Genomic DNA, 26,049 nt, shown 5'->3' with positions numbered 1-26,049 from the left:
TAAAAACCGGCGCCCCTCACGCCACCGTGGGGCGAGTCGGCTGTAGCCGGGGCCTGTACCTCCACTGCCGAATCGAGGACCAACCCTGCCTGGCCCTACTCGACACCGGTTCTTCGGTAACCCTACTCCGGCTGGGCGTCCTCCCCGACACCGAGGGCACCAACCCCCCAGGATGGGAGGCCTCCGGCCTGCGGCTGAGGACCGTGACGGGACAGCTCGCCGCAGTCCGGGGGAAACAGGTGCTTGCCTTCCGTCTGGGTGCAGCGACGGTGCGCCACCCCTGCTACCTCGCACCCATCCAGGAGGACTGCATTCTGGGGCTGGACCTACTGCAGCGAGTGGGGGCCAGTTTGGACTTGGACCGGCAGGAGTTGGTGTGGCAGGGGGAGCGACTTCACCTGGTGGAGGGCAGGCCCGGCGAAGGCCGAGGGACGCGGGCTTGCCGGAGCCGGGGGAACAAGAGGCAGCGGCGGCGGCGGCGGCGGCGGCAGTTGCCGGGGCAGACCAGGCCTGCGAGCCGGGGAGCGAGCGTGCCGGATCCTGCTCCCGAGTCAGCCGGGGGGCCAGACAAGGCGGCGGCGGCGGGGGCCGAGCGTTGCGTAGAAGCGAGGCGCGCCGTTGAGGATCTCTACCAGCGGAGCTGCGAGGGCCTTGATCAGGACCAGCGGCAGCGGCTCCAGGAGCTACTCGCCCAGAACGAAGACCTCTTTGCGGCGAGAGATGAGGACTGCACCCGCACTGCCCTGGTCCAACACGAGATCAACACCGGCGACGCTCGGCCCATCCGCATCCCACCGGGGCGCATGATTCACGCCAAGCGGACCGCCGCCGAGGAAAAGATCCGGGAGATGGCCGCAGCGGGGGTGATTGAGCCCTCCGCGAGCCCGTGGTCGGCGCCAGCCGTACTGGTCAAAAAAAAAGACGGCTCGTGGAGGTTCTGCGTCAACTACCGCAAGCTGAACGAGGTCACCCGGAAAGATTCCTACCCCCTGCCGAGGATAGATGACGCCCTGGACTACATCACCGGGTCGACCTGGTTCAGCTCCCTGGACCTCCGCTGCGGCTACTGGCAGGTACCGCTTGCTCCCGATGCTCGCCCGAAGACGGCCTTTTCCATCGGCCAGGGCTTCTGGCAGTTTACTGTCATGCCTTTTGGCCTGTGCAATGCCCCGGCGACGTTCGAGAGGCTGATGGAGAGGGTGCTGGCATCGGTCCCGCGGAACCAGTGTGTGTTGTATCTGGACGATCTGCTAGTTCATGCCCGGAGTTTCGATCAGGCCTTGACGAACCTCCAGGCGGTGCTGGCCTGCATCCGCCGTGCTGGCCTGAGGCTCAACCCCCGCAAGTGCGAGCTCCTGCGGCGGGAGGTGACCTTCCTGGGACATGTTGTTGGACCGCGAGGGGTGGCTACGGACCCAGGTAAGGTCGCCGCAGTGAGGGGCTGGCCGACTCCACGCACCGTCGCGGAGCTGCGCAGCTTTCTGGGGTTGGCCTCGTACTACCGGAGGTTCGTCCGGGACTTTGCCAGCATCGCCGCCCCGCTGCACCGCCTCACCGACAAGGGCCGCCGTTTTGACTGGGACTCGGGCTGTGAGACTGCCTTCGGCCGGTTGCGTGAAGCTCTGGTGGGGGCCCCCGTGCTGGCCTACCCCGACCCGCGGTTGCCGTATGTTCTCGACACCGACGCGAGTGACTCGGGGGTGGGCGCGGTGTTGGCGCAGGAGGGGCCGGATGGGGAGTGCGTAGTGGCATACTATAGTCGGGCTTTGACTAGGCCTGAGCGGAACTACTGCGTGACCCGTCGCGAGCTGCTGGCGGCTGCTGGCACTTCAGGCCGTACCTGTTCGGGACCCGGTTCCGGTTGAGGACCGACCATGCGTCCCTCACCTGGCTGCTCCACTTTAAGGAGCCAGAGGGGCAGATGGCGCGATGGATAGAGATCCTGCAGGAGTACGACTTCACTGTCGTGCACCGTGCGGGGTCTCGCCATCTCAATGCTGATGCTCTCTCGCGGCGCTCCTGCGAGGCCGCGGACTGCCACCACTGCGCCCGGCGGGAGCAGCGTGAGGAGGCTGTCCGCCCCGTGGCGGGGGTGAGCACCGCGGCCACGGCCCGGGAGGGGCCGCTGGGGGTGGGCCTGCCAGACCTGGCGCAGCGTCAGGCAGCTGATCCTGATGTGGGGCCGGTGCTCCGCTGGAGGGCAGCAGGAGTGCGGCCTACGCGAGAGGAGCTCGCCCCGCACCCGAAGTCCGTCAAGGCCCTCTGCGCCCTGTGGGAGGCCTTGGAGGTAAAGGACGGGGTGCTGCGCCGGGGGTGGCGGGTACCCTCCAGTGGCGAGGTACGGTGGCAGCTGGTGGTGCCTCGGTCGCTCCGCGGGGCGGTGCTCCGAGCAGTGCACGGCCAGCCGGGCGTGGGGCACTTCGGCGGTAAAAAAACCCTGCAGCGTCTCCGAGGCCATTTTTATTGGGGTCTTTGCCACCGGGACATGCAGCGGTACTGCCGAACGTGTGCGGTGTGCGTGGCGCAGAAGGGTCCCCCCGAGCGCTCTCGGGCCCCCCTCCAACAACACCAGGTGGGGGCTCCTATGGAGCGGGTGGGGGTGGACGTTTTGGGCCCGTTTCCGCGCACCGAGGCCGGGAACCGCTACGTCTTGGTGGCCATGGATTATTTTACGAAGTGGCCGGAGGCCTACGCCCTCCCGGACCAGAGTGCCCCCACGGTGGCCGATGCACTGCTGGAGGGGATGTTTGCCAGGCTGGGGGTGCCGGAGGAGTTACACAGTGACCAGGGGCGTAACTTCGAGTCCCAGGTCTTCGCCAGAGTGTGCCAGCGCCTGAGTATCACTAAGACGCGGACCACACCGCTGCATCCCCAGAGCGACGGGTTGGTGGAGCGGTTTAATCGGACGCTCGCCACCCAGCTGGCCACCCTGGTGTCCCGGCACCAACGGGACTGGGACCGCCACCTCCCCCTTGCGCTCTGGGCGTACAGGACCGCGGTCCAGGAATCCACCGGGTGCACCCCGGCCTCGCTCATGCTGGGCCGGGAAATGCGAACCCCGGTGGACCTGGTCTTCGGCCCGCCGCCCGGAGACGGGTCGGCACCGCCGGCTGGACTGGATTACGAGTGGGACCTGCGGCAGCGGATGCAGCGGGTGCATAGCTTTGCACGGACCCACCTGACGCAGGCGGGGGTCCGGCAGAAGCGGTACTACGACCTGCGCTGCAGGGGGCCTGCCTTCCAGTCCGGGGACTCGGTTTGGGTGTACAACCCGCGCCGCCGCAAAGGCCTCAGCCCTAAGCTGGCGCCGTCGTGGGAGGGGCCCGCTGAGGTACTCGGGGTGGTGGGCGAGGTCTGCTACCGTGTCCGGTTGCGAACACGGGGGAGGGTGGTGGTCCTGCACCGAGACCGCCTGGCCCCCTACCGGGCCCGGGAGGAGGAGCCATGTGGGGAGGCTCTAGAGGAGCAGCCGGGGCTGGAGCCGGCCGATAGTGGGGCGTCCGTGGGTCGCCAGCCGTCACCGCGGCGCAGTGGCCGCTCACGCAGGGTTCCGCAGCAGTTGGCCGAATACGAATACAGCCTGAGGGGGGTGTTCGACGTCGGCGAGACGCCAGACGCTTCAGGTGGGGGCAGTGTAACGCCCTCGCCTGGTGGTGAGGAGGAAGCGCCCCTAGGCGCTCGTAGTACCGCCGGGCATGCTGGGAGTGGTAGCCGGGGAGAGTCCGAGGGTCAGCACGATGACCAGCGGCTGACCCTACCTGTATAAATAATGTCCTAGTAAATCTAGTGCCCTGTGTAGTCCTGTAAAAGTATAGTGTGTTGTTAGGTAATTACCACCCTAAATATGTGTACGTGTTCCGTCAGTCTCCTCATGTGTGTGTAGACCCTGTGTTTGGTTTTGGTGTGGTGGTTAAATAAAGTCAGTGTTTGGTTGGTTAATCGCGTCTCCACTGTTCTTTAGTTCTGAAAAGAACCTGCAACGCTACAATATAATGAATGTAAAAACCAATATAAATGAATATTAATATCAATTACACAATGTATCTACCAAAAATGGTAGATGAAGACAAATTAACTTCACCCTCTTGTCATCAGTTTCTTCACTCTGTGCCATCAGCTTCTGCACAAAATTTTCAACTATATGTGGTCGCTCAGGTGAAAAACCTTGCTTCATTGCTGGATGTTTCCACAGTTCTAATCATAAACAACACAATCTTATTGGTAAACCACAGTTTGCAGGGCAAGGGTAGAAATGCTCATACCACCAGTGAAACGATAATATTTCGATCTTATATTGAAAAAGAAAATATGGGACATTTATTTGCAATGAGGATTTGTAAGAATGTAAGTATGATCTAGGTTGATATTTAAGTGAATTATTTACAGTGTTTCACCAGCACATGCATCTAGTTTCTTAGTTGTACAGTTTATCATAGGACTATGAAGCAAATTTACATTTACAGTAAATTAAATTAAAAACATCTGTATTTACTTTTTTATCAAGTACTCCAATTACATAAAAGAATATCAAGTACTGGCAAGCTCTGAGATGCAGTTTACATGGAATCAAGGCGCACTGTCTCAGTGCCACGTATCCGGCAGAAAGCCTACCGGTGGGCAGGCCTGTGTCCTGCCTCGCTCGCTCAGAAATCACCATGCTCAGTTCCCTCGTGATCTTCTTCTGCACTTCGCATACCATCTCAATCTCAAGGCTTTCCAGCAGCTTCTGAACCTGGAGACAAACAAACAGTTTGTGTTTCACTATTGATTCCCAGGAAGCTCATGGGCTGACCCTGTCAGTGCCTTTGAGGAAGACAAGTGACCAATGAAAATAGTCTCCATGTAGTTTTCTTCTGTTCAAGCTCAGTTCTTTCAGCCAGTCACTGTAGGACATTCTTTCCGTTCTAGGAAGCATCTGGTTTCTATTCTCTCACCTAATATTACAGCAACAATACTCTTATAATTTATTAATTTTTATCCACACAATATTCCAAATGAAGGATTACTATCTTCTATTCTAACGATTCCAGAATTTATATCATTTCTACTATAGTATGACTGATTAGTGATTTTTATTAATTAGGAAAATCAGGAATTTCTGGAGTCTATTTTCATATAATTACCTACAGTATGATTGCTTGGTTCAGTTTTGTCACCCTTTTTATGGATGGGCACCCTATTAGAATGGGTATTGGCCACTTGACTTTGTGTGGGAAGAGTGCTATTAACTGTCCATGAATAACACATCATGAGTCTTCGGGAACAAGCGGTAGAATACTGTCAGGCCCATGTTTATCTTAAGTGTTTCTAGCATCTATAACACTTCTAAGCTACTACCATTTAATTTAGACATTTGTCTTTCCTCTTTTTAGGGAAAACTGTTAATTGATTCTCTGGTAAATGCCTCAGTAAAATATTCCTGTATTCCCCCTGTCATTCCCATTTCAAGTTTCAGCTCTACACAGCTATTGAAACAGGAGTGCTGTCTGTGTACCTGGTGCTTTTTGATGTCCACATCTGAAGCTCCCACAGGAGGGAGGACGGGCTGGGTGTCAGAGACCAGCCCCTCATATTCCTCCTCTTTCCCTAGCTGTCGAGCAAGGGCTCTCATGGTGGGGTACAGGATTTCCACTCTGTAAGTCACAAAGAGCCCAGCACAGTAAACCCAGGACTGGGGAAGCAGCAAAAGAGGCTACAAGAGCCCGATTCCTACAAAGTTCTAACAAGCTTACAATACAAAACTCCACTAGACCATTGCATTCCAATGAATCCATAATTATGTGCCCACATCGTCTTGCTCAATTACAGAAGTACACCTCTGTTTCTAAATAACTTACTTTTGCTGTACGTGTGCCTACCAGAAAGCATAAAAGGCCACAGTAGCCAAAGGATTTCAAACAGAAATATAATTTTGACATGTTTTGGTTCAAGGAATAAGTGACTGTTTTCCAGAACTGTCCCTTTCACAAAAAATAGAACGGAACCTTGTTGTTTTAGTTCAAGTATATTAACTTGAATGTTCAATACGTCATATTGTGTTCACCTCAGCTTTCTGTATGACGAGCCATTGCACAATAGTCAGATATTTTACCTCACCTTCTAGAAGAAATTCAGAACACACCCAAACAGTAAAGAAGCTCCCAGAACACAGGGAGAGCCGTCTACAGACAAACAGGCACGGTCACACACCCTACTGCTCCTGCTCTGTCACATTTAAACTTGTTCTCATCCTCGAGACCTTCGGGAGCTGCCAGAAACACGAAAGGCAAGTGAGAGCTCGTTGTGAAGACAAGGAGGCTGACCTGTACATCCTGGAGAACTGCTTGTAGACTGAAAGAGCGTTGACCTGTTGGACCCCCAGCCGCTGTCGTCCCCAAGCCTCCTTCAGCACCTCCAGCTGCTTCCACAGCAGCAGGAAGGACTTCAGCACCGAGTACATCTCCACTGGGTCCTGTCCCATCGCCTGAGCTGCTGCTCCTCCATCTACTCCAGCAGCTTTCGCAATCTGCTAGGATTGCAAAAAGCCATCAACTCCATAAAAGACTTTTTTTAACAAAAAAAATACAGGAACTGTAAATCTGACTTTGATCTGATCTGAACTCAGAAAGTATCCTGCAACAGACCATGAGACAAATGTAAAAGGGAAACAATGTCCAGTAGTGGTGGCTTTAAGCATGTTCACATCCATTAGACACTCTGTGACTGTGAACATTTTTAGAAAAATGCCTACATCTAATCATTTTACTGTACCTCTTAATGTCTAATTTTGTTTTACTCTTGCCTTTGTTTTGTCTGTTTTCTGTGTGACTCTTTTTTCTTTATTATCTTCTCTTAATGTTTTTTTGTGTCCAATTGCACAATGCTTTGAGTCTTTGAAAGTGTGCTTATATATAAAACATACTATTATTTCCAAGATGCCACTCAGGTGAAATACATGAAACAAAAATCAAAAGAAGTTAATATTCTTTTCTGAACATCATAACTGGATTGAATAGTATACTCCAAATGAGATTTAATTTTTTTCCGTGGTCCGAAATGTAAGTAAAAATTCAGATTTTGGCTTGAAGTAAAAGCTTTTATCTCTTGACAACTCACAGACTGGGTATGAATTTACTGTGAAAACGTATTTCTTGATGCTGATTAATATTACAGTACATATAAATTCCAAAAGTATTGACCAGGAATGAAAAGCCTCAGAGACGACACGAGGCTGTGTGGAAACTACTAAACCGGATACAGGGCCGACCTGGATGTGTGTAATGGAAGTGTTGATGAGGGTGGTGTGCTACTGCTGGGTTCTTCTAGAAACAGCAAACAGTTTGAAACTTACTCTTAAAAAGTTAACATTAAAACTTCCTCAGGAACTTAATGTTAGCCAATGACAGGGTAAGAACTGCTTCATCTTTTGAAACATATCGCTTCATTTTATGTGATTTGTGACATAAAAGATCATCCTCTAAATTGTTTTAAAATTTTTGGTTTCTAGAAATTTTACATCCAATATTACTTACATTTTTCCAAACAATTCTCCATACTGTTTGACTGAATGTGATTGAAAAGTGCTTTGGATAAAAGCATGTGGTACATGAATACCTGTAATGTATGTTACAATGTTTTTATACATTTTGTGTCAGAGGTGTGGTACGTAAGTCTCTCATTGCTTTACAGAAGAAATATGTTGAGCAATGAAATTAAATATGAGGCACACCTGTGCTTCACCAGCTCGGCAGGTTTTGTCATCTTCCCAGCCCTGCAGACTAACAAAGGTCACTTCCCGGCTGCTTTGCAGGACATCCTCCATCAGCAAAGAGACTCCCAGGATCTCCCCATTGGCCACCTTCCGACTGTGGTCACTGAGACCACTGAGGCACAGCTAGAGAGACAGGCACACCCAGGACAGTCTGTACTGCAGGAGTACTCAAGGAGAGTGTGGCCTTAATCACCCTCATCAAACATCAAAGTTCAAACGCTGTGCAAAAGGCAAATTACTAATAGACAGGCAACCAAAGACATCCAAAGACTCATTCTGGTTACATGATTGCTCACTTTGAGACAAAGATTACTTTTGAACTACACTCAGACGTACGTGCATTTTAACCATACTAAGTATCATTTCTAAATTAAGACTATTGAAAAATAGAGCAGGCATCTTCTGCATCTTTTGATCAGAGATTGCTTTTTTCTTTTTTTCTTTTGCTGTTTACAAAACTACTTAATTATGACCAGTTTAGACACAATCACATTCTCTGAAATCAAACCAGAGAAGAGCAACCAGACACATTCTGGGGCTTTAGGGGATGTACTACACTGACAGGTTGAAACAGCTGAACCTTTTTGGTCTTGAACAGACATGATTACAAAGAGACATGAGACAAGTATTCACAATTCTCAAAGGCACTGATTGAGTTGACCCAGAAGCTTTCTTCAGAATGAACAGTGAAACAGAAACTAGAGGATACAAGTGGAAACTCCACAAAAGTGCATTTAAGCAGGAGGCACTTTTTTACCCAAAGGGTTGCAAGAGTATCGAACAAATTAGTCAGCATTGCTGTTGAAGCTGACAACCTGGCGGTCGAGAAGATCCATGGATCAATTAACTACTAACTACCAAATTGGACAGATGGTCCGAATAGCTCCTCTCCTTTGTAACCTTTATCTTTATAAATCTACATTAAGACAAAAACTAATCTCTTATAGTACAAGGACCTTTTTGGTGGGGGGTTAAAAAAAATACAGTATTTGCACTGCTTAACATTTTCTAAAGTACTGTTGGGTGGGCCAGCAAGTCAGTGATGTGAAATATATCTCTGAACTCCTTAATCATAGGTGCAGAAAGAGGTTTCTGTATGGCTTGTATATAAAAGCGTATTATTTAAGAAAGGAAACCAAAATCAAATAATGCTGTCGAAAAAGTGAACTTCAAAATGACAAGTGCCAACGGCTCAAGAAGACTCAGGCACAGATTTACAACCGTGGAAGAGAAGTGGCAGAGTCCTCACCTGCACATTGTACTCAATGGGCAGAATGCTGCAGATAGCAAAGGGGAATGATCCGGACTGTGCAAGAAAACTTCTCCATGGATACATATCTTGCACTTGTCACCAGAAAACAGATAATCAATAACTTGGAATTGTATATCTAAGTACTATGATCTTTTAGATGAGAAAGACAGCAGGTAGGGCCATGAAATATTTTACTGACTCTGTGGCTAGTCTGCTCCAGTGGCTCAGGCACTGTGATCTGGGAGCTGTACAGGTTGCGGCTCACACAGTTGCTCAGCACAGGCAAGGCGTGGCTCATGTTGTCAGTCACTGTCTGATAGGCTGCGCTGTTTCCCACTGAAAGGAAGGCTTCCCTAAAGGCAAACAGATTAAAGACATGAACATACTGTAGCTCCCAGTGTGAGACATTACTACACATTTACAAATGTGCAGTAAACACTTTGTTGCTGTTTAGAAACAAGATCATGTTACACATTTTTTTGTTTTGTTTTGGAGTGTGTTGTGAATGAAATAAATATAGTGCAACACGATATTTTTGAGATACCACATATTTAAACTAGCAAAGGAACCTTTTCCTGATTATATCCTTTGTTAAAATGATTGCTCTGACGTATAAGACAATGTCTTTTATCTGTTTGATTCCACATTAGTGTAAGTGTTTCCACGACTATAAGTGTAGTAGTAATTCACTTTACTAGATACTGTAACACTACATGACAGAAGTGTTACCATCATGTATCCCGATCTCATCAGATCTCATAATTTAAAAAAAAGCTGGACCTGGTCAGTACTGGGATGAGTAGTGGATATGCAGTAGTGGTGTTGGCGAACCAAAAGGTGGCGGACTGACTAAACCTGCACCACTGTAAGACGACTGGAGACACTGGGCAGGAAGATCTGCCATCCTTCAGATGAAATGTTAAACTGAGGTCCTGGAAACATGGTCATTAAAATCTCAACGGCACTTTTATAGAGAGTAGGACCATTAATCCTGGTATCATGGCTAACGTCCACTCTGCACTTGTGAGATCTCCTTTTATCCAGTTGGTAAAGCAATTTCTCACTTCCGCTCCTCATCTGCTGTGCAGCAGGGCTGCTGGTGAATAACAGCTGCTACACGTCACTCAGGTGTGCCCTGCAGTTCACAGCTGTTTGAGGTGGGTGGCTCTATGTGAAGGCTGCTTTGGAATACTTTGAGATGACAAATGCAGTGTAAATGTATGGAATTCATCTTATTAATTATAATGAAAGCCATTTTAGGAGGTGATAGAAGTTCTGACATACTTTCTTGTACAGTACATTGTTATAGTTGATAATTTTCACAGAAAACACCTCACACAGTCAGACAGGACGGTTGCTGTCCAGTTGCTGCTTTATCACCTGATCAGATGGCGCACAGATGGAGCAGCAGTTGGCCTACCTCCTGCGGACTAGTTGGATCATGGAGTTTGTCAATCTGTTTCTGGATCTCTCGCAGCTCAGCACCTTGGAGCAAGCAAAAAATGTGAGCAAGATGTTTTTAAATCCTATATTTTGCTCATAGAACAGTACGCACATTTTAAATATCAGGACCATTCTTCAAAAAGCAGAATCATACATGCAGTATTCCTAAAGATCAGAGGTTTTCACAGGAATGGGATTTTCTTGTCCATTTTATTAGAAGTTAATTGACTGATAAATTGTATGATGTATTAGAGACTTAGGGGTAACAAAGTTCTGTCCTAGTGTAGGAGATCAAGTACCTGGGTAACCTCTCCATAGAAGTATCCGACTTGTAAAAGATGTGTGGGGTTAGCCTCCCAGAAAACTGCAGGAGCTTCTGTGAGTTCAGACAGCCACAAGAGACTCTGTTTTCAGCTCTCCTTATTTCATATCATGCCCTGATTTGCAGATGACACCTCAAGACTGATGAGATGAAAAACGTAATCTTTTCTACTGAAAAGTCATTTTTCCACACACACTACAAAAATTGGTTTTGCTGGCAGGAGGCAAATGAATGAGTGCAGTATTATCAGGAACTCAGCTTAATGCCCAAATCACTTTCAACACCTCTGCCTAGTCAATATATCCATCACAACATGCATACAAGTTGTATATAATGTGCACATTTTTTTAAAACTGATGGATTGAATATCTGGATAATAAGTGAAAGTACTGTAAGTCACTATAGATAATCTTTATACTGTATTGTATTGTTCTGTTTTCTTTACCAATGCCTTCAGTCCCTCCCCAGTCGGCTGTAAACTGTGTGTGCCTTCTGAAGAAAGCGGAGACATTTCCCAGGCGAGCAAAGCTGACCAGATAATGGACGATGTCATGGAATGCCGCCACGATCTGTAAGGTCTTCTGTAGAGCTCTGTGGCAGGCCTGGCAGAATAGGTTAAACAAGATATCAGATAATTTCTGTACTGACTTCATCACTGTCAGCATGTGTTATGATACCTGCTCAGTAAAATCCCTGGTGAGACTTTCAAATTCCAAGTTCACATTAAAGGGAAGAATTAACTACGTCATATTTGTGATGTAAGAAACCATGTGCCTCCTCTAACCTACGACTCTCCTGTAGTTGCCGTGCGACTTGCTGCAGAAAAACAAACCAAACAATAGATGTCTGTTATAAATGCACATCATTATGTAGAACAGCTTGCTTGATCCTCATTGTGTGTTGGTATGAAGGCTGTAGGGTTGGGTTGCAAAGATAACTTGACTAAGTCAAAGGGATACAAAGAAAAAATTTGGTGAACATTGAATGCTATTAAGCTGTCTCACAAATTTTTCATTAGGCTTTGATTAACCTCATCCTTAAATATGTTGTACCAAGACAATACTGGTTGGTGGACGAAGCTTTATTGTAAAAAATGTACAAGTTTTATGACAAAGAACACTTTTCAACAGTCTCCTCATTGCTATCAAGACCCAACACACTCTACTAATATACAGTAAATGTCCTTTAGTTCAAGTAGGCAGCTTCGTCAGCATGCATAAGTTGCAAAGGAACAAGTAAAGTTTATTCCATGTTGAAAAGAGAAGAAAAGCAACACAACTTTTCGTCTGTGGAGCCTTCTTCGGGTGTGACACAGCCAAAACGTGAAATAAACCTTTGGAATAAACCTTTACTTGTTCCTTAAAGTCCTTTATATACACAAACATTCTGCTAATTGCTCACCATACGTGAATGTGGAATGCAAGCTTTAAACCCCTCAACATTTTATTAACGACTTAATTAATTTATCATCACCCAGTGTATCTATTTACAATAATTAATGGCCTGTAGTGGCAGGTTATCTGACAATTGAATAAAAACCTCTACAAAGCTGGGTGTAACAGGGGCATTGAAGGCTTAGCATAAAAAGATAATTATCTTAAAAGAAGTTGATATGGAATTTAATTTTTACCCTTATTGTATTTTCAGGAGCACTTTTAAGGAAAATGGCAGGAAAGAAGCATAGAAGCTACTCACCGATCCATCAAGAGTTTTGAACATGATTAAGACCTCCGAAAAGTGTGGGATGAACCACAGGTTGAGAAAAGTCTTCCCGTCTGCAGGGGGTAAACATCGGGGCCGAGGCTGAAAACTCCTAATCATGCAAACAAGAGAGGTAGTGAGGCCCAGGGCTGCACAACACCAGCAGGACATATGTTTGAGATAAATCGACATCTCACTCCAGACACTTAAAAACATGGGTATATCAGACATACACTGTACCATCCTAACACAAGTGTGTCTTTATGTTACATTTGGGTTTAAACTTACGTTTAATTAAGAGAAGCCACAAGGAATCAGACTGAGATCTTAATATATTAAATCACCGCAATATAAGATATAAAGGAAAATCTAAATATAAACTACATTTAAAAAGCTGATTCATTTAGTGTATGGATTACTGTAGCGGCAAAATTGAGATGTTATCTTGTTAGGAGAAACCGAACTAAGGTCAAATATAATGAAAATGACATAAGTAAAAAAATGATTTTAATAAAGATGTTTAAGGCTGTCTGTCCAAAGCTAAGGGAGAGTTACAGCTCCGAAGCAAATTCAAGGCCTAAGAGGGAGATTCAAAGCCTAAGACGCCTAAGATTGTTTTTCTCAGTTCCTTTCTCCCTTGGTTTCCAGGTTTCACCTTTTAGTGATGACTCACAGACATTCACAGACAGTCTTAAGAGGATTTCAGATTTCATTTCTGTATTTAACTGCTAAAACGGAATAATTGCAGTTATATTACCAGCCTTATCTATGCGCAAGGAGAAAAGACAGGGTACAGACATAAACAATGACGACTCGCACACAGATGAACACACCTGGGGTCTGAAATGAGGCCACGCTCACAGTCCCTCTCCCCTTTCCTCTCGTGTGGCTGTCCGACCATGAAGAACGAATCCCGAATGGAAGGGATGTCTTCCAGTAGTGCCGCCAGGCTGCTGTAATACTCAACAATCTGACTGCGCAGAGAGTACTGGGACATCCGCAGACTAAACCTAAAATACATTAGCAGAGACAGGGGCAGGTGTCAGGGCCATCAATGCATCTTCACCTCCCGAGACAGTGCTGTGTCCAGTCCTCAGATCTCAGCTGGCATGACCTGCAAACACTTCAGCTCCAATGCCTGCACAGGAATAACTGTATATTCTGCTCCTGTAAATCTCTATTGAATTTTGAACAACAGTCCAGAACCCAGGGGTGGAGGAAGTTTTTTGTTTCACAGTTTATCTTTGTTAATATAACGTTAATAAAACTGCAAGATAATTAAAACGAGCTGTGCAAGTCTCTAAGGGATGCCCCGTAGATCTGTGTTACAAAGTCACACTCCTCTGCTTTTTCTGTCAAGTGAGGATAATCGATGACAAAAAGGGATTATCCACAATACTGCCTAACTGTTTTTGTACATTCCAGTCTTGAAATGGTGAAGTATTTGCGTGCCAACACTTTTACAACAAAGGAGTCCAGGGTTTAGAGTTCACATAGTCTTCTCTCTAGTGTGTAAAACTAAGATTTCATTATCTACACAGCCACTGATAACATAATGTAAAACAATATCTAATTTATTTTGAAAATGTGGATTACATTCAGTTATTGTGATATTCAAAAAACTTACTTTTGACAGAATTCCAAAATTAAGCCTCTCTTGACCTTCTCTGTTTCTTCCTGTAGATATAAAAACATGGACCATTAGCTTGCACACATACTGTAATTTGATATCACAGGCTTTGGAAATGAACCTCAATGTTATTCATAAACTCTGTAATAGTTCAATTTCTAAGCTTTGTTCGTATGAAATTAAATAAATTTGTCTTTAAAAAATGTTTTAAAAAAACATGGTGCTCTTCTTATTAAGGTGCACTGTGAGAAGAGCAGCTGCTGGAGTACAACGCATGATTACAATAAACAGAAATGTGAGAGGGCAGTGACTCTCGTCTGGATCCCATTTCCCAGAATGCAACAGGGAGTGAGCAGCTGTCCTTAGTCACCTGATTGACTGGCGCAAGACAATTCGCCATGTGACAATTTAAAAGCGCAGGAAGCTCAAGCCTGCAGGGTCAGTCATTATCTACCAGGACTGAGGATGGGGAAAGATCCTCTGCCATGCAAGCTGCATCATAACCTTAATGTCTGGTAAAACCACTTACAGGATTCTTCATTACTGTACCCATGGCTTGTTTTCTTTTTAGAAATGTGTTGAGCATCTCATTGCGGAGACCCAGCTTTTCGAACTGAACAGATACAAAAGCTTCCTGCTCCCCTGGCCTGTAGCTGGCTCTGGCAGGGGAGAGGCCTGGCACGGGGAGCTGGCTCTCGGGATCTTCACAGGCTCTGGACTCGCTCCTGCTTGTCCAGCCTCCTTAAAAATAAACAGAGTTTAACGACAGGAAATTGATTCCAGTTGTCAGATCAAGTATACGCATACCTTAGCTTTGTGCAACAACCTGAAACTTTCAGGTACCATAAATAATATTATTGCTAAACATATGCCATTCTAATCTGCAAGCGACCAGAATATAGAATACGAATTTTTGTATAAAAATGCATTAAGTCCTGTTCTACACCTGCATGCTTTGGAAGCACTGGCAGCTGCTGGTGTGAGAGACCCACAAGAACACACAGCAGCGTTCACATCACTCAGCCAAACTATGCAGCCAACACTTCCAAACATGCATCCTCAGGAACTTCTAAGCAAAATAACTAAGTCAGATGTGCTAAATGATCTTTGATACAGTAGTGTACTCGATGAGGGAACAACCTGTATGAAGGTCTGAGAGAAATAGTTGACTTACTCTGAGGATCCGAAGACAGGGTTTGTTTAATTTATTTTGTAACAGAAAATTATAATGCAGAATAATTATTATAGTACCTCTTTTCGACAATGTGGCTCCAAAGTATCTAATCTGAGAAATAACTTTTTGGTATTGCGTTTTAGCAACCCTAACCGTAAACCCTAACCTTAACCCATAACCCCTAACCCACTTCAGAAAGGACCTGAACTTTTACTGTCACTGAATACATTTTGTTTTCTGTTGGTTTAAGGAAATTGTACCATTTTATTACAATCCAACATGGAATAAACAAATCTTGTTTGAAGACTCAGCTCTCTGACAACAACTACTTGCTGCACAGGTGAGAGTGAGACACATAGCCATGCTTCTCTAACATGCTCACCTGCAGGGCCATTCATTTTTGATGCACTGCAAGTTCCACAGCTGCCCACATTGGTGCAGATTGGAGGGCCGGTGTATCTCTCAGTGATGCTGCTTTAAACTTGCAGGTACCTGGTAGGTTATAGGAACCACTGTTGTACCAAGGAACCTAAACAGTTATCTTTGATAACTTTCATCCAATTGCGCACTGCTGTTGGGGGAATCTCAGTCACAGTGTGCTTGTGACATGGCCAAGGCTTATATACATGCCCAATATGGCCCAAGATAGCACTGAGTGTGTGCTTTTATCACTCATCTGCTTAACTTTTTTGTTTTAAGATCACCCCTATTCGACTACAGCTCTCTTGGCAAGTCCTGAAAAGAGCATTATACAGTACCTTTTCCTGTAGAGACACCTGGGAATTGTAGAGGTTTGATGGGTTTACTGAGACAATTATTAATTGTAACAGTAATCACGAGGTTGTTCGTTGTAGCTTTTAGAAAATCAATCGTCAGAACAACTAACAATGCACACACACGGGTTCAATACACGAGATACATTTATTAATATAAATTGTGCACCAAAGATATACTAGTTTGCCTGGATACGAGCGGCAGACATTACTGTGAGGGTTATCAATATACAAGGTATATAATCTCAAAGAGATGCAAACACAAAGAGATACACAACAGAGAATATATGTCAATATATATCGTTCGGTTACCAAATCGCTAATCAGTGTTATTACCCACTGTTACTCTAAACTCGGAAGTAAATACATTACTCATGAATTAAATTGATAACAACTTGTGTTGAGGTACAATTGAATTCTCGAGACGCAATGTAGAACATGGGGTTTACTTATCCACTGTGTATGGATTTGGAATCTCCCGGCACGAACACCAAACCAGCTGACAGGCTCTGTTGCAGCCTCTGTTGCAGCGGTTGTCCAATGGGTGTTGTCCCGGCGTCCTCTGGCTACCGGCCAACCAGTCGAGGTGCAGCTCGGAGTAGGACGGGCGGAGGAATCTGACTGCGGCGCGCAGGGCAGTCGTTGCTCCGAGGGGATCTACCAGCAGTCCGGCTGGCTAGTAGAAAGTCTCCATGCACAGAGTGTGACCGCGTCCTCACAAGTCACTCTTTTGCCCGGGAAGAAGCTAGTTCGTTCCCGGTCCAGCGCTGCTTCTGAATAAGCTATTCAGGTTGTCGACGAGGGTCCAACTGTAGGCTGCAGTTGATCAAGCGGAGCATTCACGTTGGTAGAATTCTGAGTACGTACGGGATCCTCGGCCTTGCGCTTAGAACAAAGTCCAAGTCCCTTTGCAGACAACAGCAGTTGTCACGTGCTTGTCTCTGAGGATGCGCGAAAATGGCCAAGGAGAGCCCCGATCTGAGCTTGCGCTCCCTTTTTGACCAAGACACAGATGTGTGCTGATTGGTTGAGAGTTTGGCGGGCATTGGAGACCCACGTGGTATTACCACGCCCTGCCAGTCCCTGATTGGTTGATCAAGGTGAGATATGAGTCACTTACTCTTGACACTTAGGAATGCAGTCCAGATGTCCATTCGGCACTCCCTAGACAGATAGGCGCCAATGGATGACCATTGATCATGACAGCCAGGCTTAGTTAAGTGCATCCCCGTTTGGGAGCTGTCCCTTATCAAAAGAAAACATCTTAAATCAGCCTGCATGAATAGCTTCTCTGTGGCTGCACCACAGAGATGGAGGGTGAGATGGGGCCTCATTTAGGAAAGCACACCAACGCTTAATTCTGTCTTATTAACAAGCATTGCCGCTACAGAATGTGACCAGTAGCAGAAACATGCCTGCTTGACAGCACTCAACAGCGCATTCATCTGAGTCACCTGACAGGCCAGCGTGACCTGGAGGTTCTGTATTCCAGACGTACTCATCAGCTGTGGAGAATAACAGAGATAATGAGCACTGGTGGGAATAATTATTAAGAACAGCAGTATGTCTTGAGGTCATCATCAGGAAAATGTCCCTTCATCCTTATCAAATACCTTAGGATATGTTATATATTTGGGTTCTTTTACACAGCAAAAGGATACGTACATACCTGTTAGTGATACAGTATAACTGATAATAAATCAAAGAGGTGCCCATATCTTTAACACCAAAGGCAACATTAATTCAGCAAATAAAGTAATAGGATAAATTTCACTAGGAATGACAACGCCCAAGATCAAAGCATAATTAACTATTATGGAGCAGATATTTGGCTTAACCTGCTTGGCTGAGGGCTGACCTCCTGGCCATAGGACAGGGAGGCCAGGACCCTCCCGCAGTGTAACCAAGGGGTCGCTGCAGAGGTGGAGATGGGGTGGAGGTGGGATGCAAAAGTCGCATGCGAGGGAGAGAGATATCGCACTGGTATTTATAGAGTTTGGTGGAGGAAGGATGAAGGGAGTGATTACTAATTACTGACGGCTGGGAATGATTGAGCGTGGTTATTGTCATCCCTCCCAAACTTTTGTTATATAAACTCCATTTAAGACAGAATGAGATTCAGAAATAGCTGTGCTCCTGTAATAACTGTGAAACAAAAGTGCAGACATCAAGAGTTTAAAACCACTTTAGAGATGATGTGTTGCTTTCAATATTTTTATTATTAGAAAGAATAGCCTTGTAAACATGTCATGTGGTTGGGAAAAGTGTTTAACTATGGAATTATTGAAGGTTGAAATGTTCAAATCATGTCAACAGTGAATATACTGTAGCTAACCGGTGAGGATGGGCAGCATTTCTCTACACCACTAGCAGTCATGTGCAAACATATGGTTATTTATGTGATGCTTTTAAAAGGACAAGTTTATTTAAGCCAGCTCAAAAAGAAATTTGCTATGCAAACTCTGGGAAGGGGAATCATACTATTTTATTTACTGGGCATTTTAAAAGAGGGTGAAGGGAGAGCAAACATGGAATTCATGTAAGTATTTTTCCAGATTACTTGTACAACAGCTTCTTCAGTCCGAAAGCTGAACTTCCCAATCTGTTTCTCATCAAGCTCCTGGATCCCCAGGAGCAGAGTGGATGGAGAATACCTGCAATAGTTCAGGCAAGAAGCAACTTGTTTCTGTAAAAGAGGTCCGGATGATTTATACTTTTCAAAATATTTATACAGCCAGAACTCAGCACCTTCAATCCTACTAAGACACCTAAATTAATCTCTGCAGATGTACATAGCCACAACAATGTCATTACATTGCAATAAAATATAGTCACATTCTAATATACTGTATAAAATGTCATTACACAGTTGTTGGTCTTACATTTCCACAACAGAAATCTGAAGAAAGAAAATGGAAATGTCCAAGGACAAGTAATTTTGTTTTTTTTACCAAAGCATTTGACCATTCAGAATGGTACAATTATGAGTGATTTTTTAAAATGTTTGACGATGTGGAATTTTATCTTGTATATTGCACATTATAAAGAAATAATATGAATATTGTTTTCCACGTTAATCTCAAATTTGTCCAAAAAAAAGCAAATAAGCAAAAAAAACATAAGGTATGTATTAAGTTATTATCCGAACGTCTTTTGATGTTTTAATGAAAAGCTTTTATTATAAAATAAATGTATTAAAACTTTTTTTAATACAAAATACCCCTAATCCATTCTTGGGCAGCGTCTATCTGGATTTTGCATGTGCTCCTTGAGGTTGACATGGTGGCACAGCAGCTAGCTTTGCTGCCTTGCAGCAGTGGGGCCCTGGGTTCACATCTGGGTCTGTGTGGAGTTTGTGTGTTCTCCCTGTGTTCATGTGAGTTTTCACCAGGTCCTCTGATTTCCTGGTTAACTGGTTTTCTGAGAAAAATGGCTCTGTTGTGAGTGTGTGTCTGTCTTTTGTCTGTGTGTGCCCTGCGATGGATTGGTGTCCCATCCAGAGTATGTCTTACGTTGTACCTGATGCTTGCTGGGCCAAGCTCTGGCTTCCCCACAATCCTGTACTGGATCAAGTGGTAAGAAAATGGATGTTCTCCATAGGTTTTCTCCAGGTGCTCTGGTTTCCACCCCCCTCTCAGACATAGTGTACTGTCTATGTCATGTCATGTCTGTAATTTGTCTGTGTGTGTGCGCCATGCGTTGGGCTTCCCATCCAGGGTGAAGTCCAGCCTTGTGCCCTTCAGCGCAATGCAAAGGATGCACCTCCACCCCTCCTCCCATGACGTCAGATACCTGTCCACACTGCTGTCATCCTGCAACAGAGCCGTGATGAAGAGTAGGGGTGGCTGCTCGATCTTCTCCTTCAGCACTGCAAACTCAAACTGCACTTGCCGCAGGTACAAGTGGAACTCACCGAAACCCATCTCTTCAGCGAAGCTCTTGTACAGCCTAGGGAGTCAAAGGCAATGGTGTCAAAGGTGTTATGAAACATCTTTTACATTGCAAATGTCTGACGGTTATAAATCATTAAAAGGTTTTGAAGACCATTGTACACTAATAACAGTAACATTAAGCGAAACCTCTGCTGGCTAAACTTTATCTCAGAATTCAGATTCCTTGACAAAGCCCATTCCAAAGCTCTTATAAATTCCTTTTGGCAAAGCACATAGTACATGGAAAGCATCTCAACTGGGAAAGCTGCGCAGTCTCTGAGGCGGACTCCATTAAGTGATGGCGGATTGTGACCAACTCCAGCAGTCTACAAAATGTCTCCACAACAAACGCCTGTCTCTCTTTGCCCTGTTTCTTCTCTTTCTCCTGAGCCCTCTGGATCACTGAGAAACCAATGTCTCGAACAAAGAATGGATCTTCAAAACACACATCTGAAAATAACTGGAAAGAGAAAAAGGAATGAGGTTTTGACTGGTCCAACCATGACCACAAGCTAAACTAAAAGGAATGTTATAGAATTAAAATTCTCAGCAAAAACAGAAGAGTTAACAGTGAAGCCCATTATGTTTTCCTGGTACATCGAAAAAGGCTGCATTGAAATAATTGACATCTTTGAAATAGATTGATGAAATTGATTTTTTTTACTGTTTTCCAATTCACAATAAAGAGACTCCACAAAATAAGAAAAAATCGACAAAATACATCCTCTAAAAATGATTTGAAAGTGAAAACCACAATTCTAAAACTCACTTGTGGTTTTCCTGCAATATTATATGTTTAGTGTTTATAGAGAAGAACCCACATCTTTCTGGATCTGTGAACTATAGCAGCTCCCAGGAGATTCCAGGGCTTGCCATTTCTCCAGGGCCTGCTGCAAGAGTCTCTGCTCCAGGGCCACACTCTGACCAACAGTCCTGGGCCTGTATAGCTGGCACATCTCTGTGTAGGCCTGGCTCACAGCCTGGTGAACTTCAGAGGCCAGACTAAGGGATGGGTGGAACTCCAGCAAAAAAACATTCTTCAGGGCTGGGCTTCAACACAGAACACATGGAAGTTACACAGCAGGTTTTACTGCAATTAATGCCAGCTCTGTACATTGTATTATTAATGCATTATAATGTTAAATCAACAAACATCTATTTAAATGGAAATAGGGAGCAGAGAAATAAGGTTTACAACCATATGCACATTATTAGTGCAGTGTACATTCAGAAAAACATAAGGAATCATGTTGATCCATGTTAGCCTTTTAAATACTGATTTTGCAGAAACTTCTGCTTGAACGTTATCATGTAGGACTCTTGACTTACCAGCTATGATTGATGGAAACCAGCTGCTTGGGAATGTAGTTTGGTGCAAGTCCATACTAATTTGCGGTTCCTTTCTGCCTGTCTCTCCAAATTCTCTGCAGATACTGATGTTGTTCATCTATCTGAAATTTCAAATATACAGCAAGATAAAGAGTTTGGAACATTCTTGAATTTGTTTGGAATGTCTAGAAAATAAGCAGTAATTTGTCAAATTTACATAACTGTAATGTAATAGCTAATCACGAAAAGTGCTGATAATCTGTAATAACAGACAAAGAAGAACAATGAATTAAGAAGGACAACTTTGTTCACAACATGAGTCCCTCCTATGCGTTCAGCCTGCACTTTCTCTCTCTGCCAACATGATAAGCACACCTGCTGCAATGTCAGAGAACCTGTAAAGTCATCAGTCCCCACGCTGCTGACACAGAACCTGGAGTGTCTGTTACGATATAAAGACAAGGCCCCATTGAGATGCTGATGTTGGGTAGTGGGCACTTGAGGAGGGTGCTGGGAGAGGCTCACTCACTAGCTACAGTGTAGATTTGTTTAATGATTCCAATCTGTTGTGCAGATAATCTAAAAGTTGCCGTTAACAATCTATAGCTGGGTTTCATCCCTCTCTGCTCTTTTTCCAAACAAGCCAGCCAGACCAAATCATGAATAAGCAAATCTGCACGTTATACGTACTCACAGATGTCGAGACTCGGCTGTAAGGTAAGGTTGAATTAAGGTTGAATTAAACTAATTTTCTTCTGCAGGACAGGTCTTTATCATAAGCAAGCCATACATAATAGAGCTAAAATCTGCACTTAAACCTTTGACATAAGAAGGAATTTTATGATTCAATTAAGATTTAGAGAGAAAGTTACCACACATCATGAAGAAGAGCCTACCTGTTTGCTGAGTATCTGCCTAATGAGCTGCTGTCGGCTCTGCAGACAGATAAGCTCCTCCTTGTAGGAAGAGATGAACTATTCAGCCTCCAGATCGCTGGTGCAAGATGTCTGTTATAACCTGGGCCACTGCAAACCACTCTCCTGCCTCCATCACGTGCTGGTAGGCCTCAAAATAGCAGTCGAGAAGCTACAGAAGGAAAACGGGCACATAAATAATCCAGAATAGACGCACAAATCACACCACCACTTGTAAGAGAATGTTAATGGAATATTTACTTAAAAGTGAGAAAACATGGAATATGATGAAGTACAACATTATAATACTGCAAGCAGTTACATAAACACTAGGCAAATACTGGATAATTTTACTAAAAGAATCATTGTTCTTTGCTGTGGATGTATCCAAACTTAATTTGTTTTAGGGTAACCTAGGTACTTTGTCCAAGTTCTTAATTACTTAACTGGGAAAATCTGTTTCCTGGAACTAAGCAGCTGACAAATAATAAGCTCAGGAGTGTCGACACTGAAAAGTGGACTTCAGCTCCCCATCCTATTAAAATCTTTCATTAAAGGCTATCAGCAGAGATGAACCAAATTGAGGGCAGCCTCAGCTAAAATTTTAATGGGGCAAATTATACAACAGCTTTAGAACATCACCTCAGACCTGGTATTATCTGCATACTGAAATGCACTGATATATATTTACCTGCTGTTTGCTTTTCAGAAAAGTCGCATCACACATCCACATCCTTCAAAGCGATCCACATCCACCCGTGCCAAGCACCGTAGGTCTGTTCCTGCAGACTGGGGCTTCCCTGATGGAAATAGTTTTTTGAACGTCTCATTTCTTTGTAGACACACAAAAGCAGGTATCTTTAAAAAATGTAACCTAAGAGCCCTTCTGTGCTACTTGTGGGATTAGCACCACAAAGTTCACACAGATAGCCATATGAATAAGGCTAGAGCTTGTGTTACTGTAAGTCTGTGTTTAGAATTGGAGTCAACACTAAGAAAAACATGGTACCTTGGATGCAACTCACACCCTGCTTTCAAGTGAATACATAAAATTCTTACAAATTAAAACACAACTTGGCTGCAAATGCAAGCTTTAAAAGTGAAAACAATGCCTTGCAGTTTGCAACAGCTCATTGACAGCCTCGTCCTGTGTTTTTACCATATGGGGAGATCAAGTTATCAGTGCAACCAGGTAACGCTGTCAGACAATTAGCCGTACTATTACTATTAGACAATTAGGACAGTACTGATTTAATCACACCAGTGTTTGAAGAGAGCTATCCAAGTTGACAAGGATTGCAGTAAATACAAATATTCTGAAGGTTGTGCCTCACCTCTGTCTTTCCCAATGTAGTGAGAAGCCACAAGGAGCAGTGTGTTTGCCAGTTCATTCAGGTCTTTCAGAGCCACATCGTACATTATATACAACCCCCGGTGGTCCTGTGTGTGAATGGAGTCAACTTCTGTGCTGTAGAAATCATTGTAATTTCATATTTCATGGAAACTCCATGAACTGTGCACAGTGTACCTGCAGACAGAGTAAAGCACAAAGGCTGTTTTCAAAGGCATTTTCTGAAAAATATCATAAAAAATCCTGGTAACTGAAATTCAAGGACTCTTTTCTTCTCTTTTTTGAGTCACGGAAGATTATAACACGCGTTATGATCAAACTATATTGATAGGTGTCCTCAAGAGATAGCACTCAAATGGCCACCAGCCACTGGGAAAGAGATGGATTTCATTGGGCAGAGCAATGTGCACCAGCTGCACTGCTCTTGTAATCCAAACTGTTACTTATGCAAAGTGAGGGTGAGAAAAATACCAGATGACTTGAGAAGGGAAAGATTTTCAAGGAAAAGGTGTGCAGGCTTCCTACTCTTCTTGCTGATGTGGTAGTTTTAGTTTAGGTAAAACCAAGCTGATTAACAATTGGTGGTTCCAAATAAATAGAACAATTACTATTGATTCTAAAAATGCAAAGAAAGAATAGTCTGCATGAATTAATACTGTATCTGTATTATTAAAAAGGCACCTAATAGGAACTGTTCTTACAGTGTTCAAAAGGATAATTCATAGGAAACAGCAAAGCTTTTATTGAACTTGATCATTTTTCCTTGTATGCATGTCACGTACTTGAAATGAACAAGAGCTACCTGAGGTTGTACTCCACTTTGTCGGCTCACAAGATATACATTTTTTAAATTGCAAATCCACACAGAATACTGGTAAGAGATATTTTTGTCCTTGCATGTATGACTGAGACAGTAAATTGTCAATGCTTTAGAAAGGTTCCTATGCCTTTCACATACATTTTCTTTCATGCACTATTACACATACAGCCATATGTGACAGCCAGCGCATGGTCTCTATCATGTCGATTGATCATACTTGCATTAGTGAAAGAAACAAAATAGAGACTTGTCACCTTGTAGTCAGCAGGACTACTGTGGACCCAGTAGTGATTGCCCAGTCTATCTGGGGAGCCAGTACCCACTCTGGCAGCACTCATCCAGCTTGATTCCTCCGCACTGCTGCTCAGCTTCTCCCCATCCAGGCTGAGGCCTGCTGTGTCAAAGGCTAAGGTCCTCTCCACAGAGCGCATGTAGTTCAGGACCCCCAGGCATGTGCGCTGAAGCAGGGCCAATCAGCAAGACATAAAACTCACCCAACACACCTAGTCTGAATCTGCTGTTCACTGAACCATCCAAGTTCTACCTTTTTGTCCAAATATTTTTTAAAAAACAGATTTCCAGATATAGTTGGTAGACTGCTAATGTAAACTAATGATGAGGGCTGAAAGATGAAGTCGATTCTAAATTTATGTGCACCCTTAAAATATAACTGAAAGTTGGTTTAAGCAAAAAATATGAAGAGTATATTTATTATTGGTTGCATAAATAAATTAAAACATGCCAAAATTGAAGACTAGCAGTGTTGGAATTGCCAAAAACAAATCTGTCCAAAATTATTGCATAATGTCCTCATTTGAAGCCAACTTCATGGACATAAAACAAAACAGCCTGTATTCTTCCAGTAAAATAAAAAAGGCTCAATTAAATTGTCAAAGGTTATAATTTGTGCGACTGGGAGTCACCTCTGACACATACTGTGTTCTGCTGACTTGAGAGATACACAAGAACACTGTTTCACCTGCAGCTCTCTGATCCTCAGGTGGCGCAGGTAGAGGAAGGACAGGTACGCTCCCCTTGTCATGACTGGGTCTTTACCGCTCTCCTCCTGGCCATCATCCAGCCCTAGCACCTGCATGGTCTCCATGTAGCTATAGCTGGCAAATTGCAACAAGACATCAGTGAAATATAAATCATTGCAGAGGTCTTTATTTTTGCAATGTTGTGGATAATCACACTGTTTTTACAAAAATAAAGTGTAATATTTAAGAGGATTTTCAAGATTTAAATAATCTTGTAGAAATAACCACCAGTTAAAAATTGGAATTCCTAATAGTTTCATGAAAATGGAAAATAAGACCTGACACAAAATTTCCTGGCAGTGACTTGGCTAAGGGAAATGGGAACAGCTGATTACTAAATAGCTAGATGTCTGACTTAGGTCCAGCAGGAGTTTACAATCATTTAAAACTGAGAAATGTATTAGATTGGTCAAAACAAAAAAAATAATAATTCAGAGCTACAGTGGCACAGTGGTTATCATTGCTTTCATTGCTTGTAACTGTCACAGATTACTTGTCATAGATGTAATTGCAACAGATTTCAGATTCCTTGCAACATTTTTCAATTTTCTTGTGACAGGAAAAGATTGCTTGCTTTGTAATATTGTATGTAGTACATATAACAGTGATTTACTGAAA

The 26,049-nt window shown here is 44.3% G+C and overlaps 1 pseudogene; it reads right to left on the bottom strand.

Annotated features, from left to right (window-relative positions):
- LOC148839734 (coiled-coil domain-containing protein 162-like) overlaps window positions 1-25,496 on the bottom strand; it is a 43,195-nt pseudogene extending 17,699 nt beyond the window's left edge.
- Window positions 25,497-26,049: the final 553 nt, after the last annotated feature.

Source organism: Atractosteus spatula, chromosome 2 (genome assembly GCF_055471065.1).
Source record: "Atractosteus spatula isolate fAtrSpa1 chromosome 2, fAtrSpa1.hap1, whole genome shotgun sequence".
Classification (NCBI taxonomy): Eukaryota; Metazoa; Chordata; class Actinopteri; order Semionotiformes; family Lepisosteidae; genus Atractosteus; species Atractosteus spatula.
This window is presented reverse-complemented; position numbering and strand designations above follow the sequence as displayed.